The sequence below is a fragment of the Schistocerca cancellata genome, unplaced genomic scaffold (assembly GCF_023864275.1).
Source record: "Schistocerca cancellata isolate TAMUIC-IGC-003103 unplaced genomic scaffold, iqSchCanc2.1 HiC_scaffold_920, whole genome shotgun sequence".
Taxonomy (NCBI): Eukaryota; Metazoa; Arthropoda; class Insecta; order Orthoptera; family Acrididae; genus Schistocerca; species Schistocerca cancellata.
In genome coordinates this window covers 2,837-5,000 of record NW_026046928.1, presented here as the reverse complement: position 1 = coordinate 5,000, position 2,164 = coordinate 2,837, and the positions used below count along the sequence as shown (strand labels likewise).

At 58.3% G+C, this 2,164-nt stretch overlaps 1 non-coding gene across 1 annotated transcript in view; it reads right to left on the bottom strand.

Annotated features, from left to right (window-relative positions):
- The window catches only part of LOC126149274 (small subunit ribosomal RNA), a 1,909-nt gene extending 862 nt beyond the window's left edge, over positions 1-1,047 (bottom strand). Inside the window, exon 1 of the ribosomal RNA XR_007530772.1 lies at positions 1-1,047. This exon is cut by the window's left edge and continues 862 nt beyond it. This is a non-coding gene — a ribosomal RNA (small subunit ribosomal RNA).
- Between the last annotated feature and the right edge of the window lie 1,117 nt (positions 1,048-2,164).

The window sequence follows — 2,164 nt, the reverse complement described above, 5'->3', positions numbered from 1 at the left end:
GCAAATGCTTTCGCTTCTGTTCGTCTTGCGACGATCCAAGAATTTCACCTCTAACGTCGCAATACGAATGCCCCCGCCTGTCCCTATTAATCATTACCTCGGGTTCCGAAAACCAACAAAATAGAACCGAGGTCCTATTCCATTATTCCATGCACACAGTATTCAGGCGGGCTTGCCTGCTTTAAGCACTCTAATTTGTTCAAAGTAAACGTGCCGGCCCACCCAGACACTCAATAAAGAGCACCTTGGTAGGATTTCAACGGGGTCCGCCTCGGGACGCACGAACACGCACGAGGCGGTCGCACGCCTTCGGCTCGCCCCACCGGCAGGACGTCCCACGATACATGCCAGTTAAACACCGACGGGCGGTGAACCAACAGCGTGGGACACAAATCCAACTACGAGCTTTTTAACCGCAACAACTTTAATATACGCTATTGGAGCTGGAATTACCGCGGCTGCTGGCACCAGACTTGCCCTCCAATAGATACTCGTTAAAGGATTTAAAGTGTACTCATTCCGATTACGGGGCCTCGGATGAGTCCCGTATCGTTATTTTTCGTCACTACCTCCCCGTGCCGGGAGTGGGTAATTTGCGCGCCTGCTGCCTTCCTTGGATGTGGTAGCCGTTTCTCAGGCTCCCTCTCCGGAATCGAACCCTGATTCCCCGTTACCCGTTACAACCATGGTAGGCGCAGAACCTACCATCGACAGTTGATAAGGCAGACATTTGAAAGATGCGTCGCCGGTACGAGGACCGTGCGATCAGCCCAAAGTTATTCAGAGTCACCAAGGCAAACGGACCGGACGAGCCGACCGATTGGTTTTGATCTAATAAAAGCGTCCCTTCCATCTCTGGTCGGGACTCTGTTTGCATGTATTAGCTCTAGAATTACCACAGTTATCCAAGTAACGTGGGTACGATCTAAGGAACCATAACTGATTTAATGAGCCATTCGCGGTTTCACCTTAATGCGGCTTGTACTGAGACATGCATGGCTTAATCTTTGAGACAAGCATATGACTACTGGCAGGATCAACCAGGGAGCTGCGTCAACTAGAGCTGAGCAGCCGGCCGCCCGGGAGTGTGTCCCGGGGGCCCGCGCGAACACGCAAGCGTCCGCTCAATTATTCTGCAAACAGGAGGAGGCTGAGCTCCCCTGCACAATACACCTCGAAACCCTCTCAGGTCCCGGCGGCGCGCAGCGCCGTCCTAAGTACTTGGTCGGGTTCGAGAGAGGCGCAATCGCCCGGAGTTAGGCGAGTAGACGCTTTAGGTGCGACCACCCGTGCTCCCAACTGAGCTTGCCGCTGCCGACAGAGGCCCGGGAGCGTGCTGTCGTGGCATTGCCGGCGGGAGACAACACGCGCCACCTACGGTGACCGGCAGCTCCAACGCCAGCGCCACAGAAGGGCAAAGGCCCCACGTGGGTGCCGAAGCGAACTCTCCCAGCACAGCGCACGTGCCAACACGTCTGCACAACTGCGATACAAACCACCAGCGAGAACCGCTGGGGCGACCGAGCAGCAGACGGCGTCGCGGCGCCGAGTGCCGGGCGGCGGCGCATCCTCAACGCACACAGTCCTCAATCGGACCAGCACACTGCAGATGTCCACCGCGCTTCGCACCGGGCCGGCGAGGACCCACTTTGGCTGCACGGCGCCGCGCGCAGGGTGCCCCGGCGCGCAGCTGCGCCGCCTGCCGCGTCCGTCGGCCGGCGCGCCTGCCACTGGGCGCCCCCACCAGCCGGCTGTAGCGCGTGCGCCCACGCACCGCGCGGCCAGCACGCCGGGCGGCCCCCCCCTCACCGGCCGGGGACAGTCCCACCCACCCACAGCCGCGTATCGCTTCACACCCAGATCCACATTCACGTTCATTGGTGTGGTGGGTATCGCTGACACAACCGCGTCATAGCTGTACCGATCGTTGCCCTCACAGATGTACCTCCAGCAAGATCAACCGCACCACAACGGGTTACCAGTTGTTCATTTGCGTAACGTCACCAGTAAACGTACACGTCCACGTCCATCCCCGTTTGCAAAGTCAACTATTATTGCATGCCTGCCTGTCAGGTGTCAAGACACACTACATCCGCTCACATCCACGCAACAAAATGTGCCCGACTAGAGGGCACGTGGAAGGTGCCCCCGTACGTATGCGATG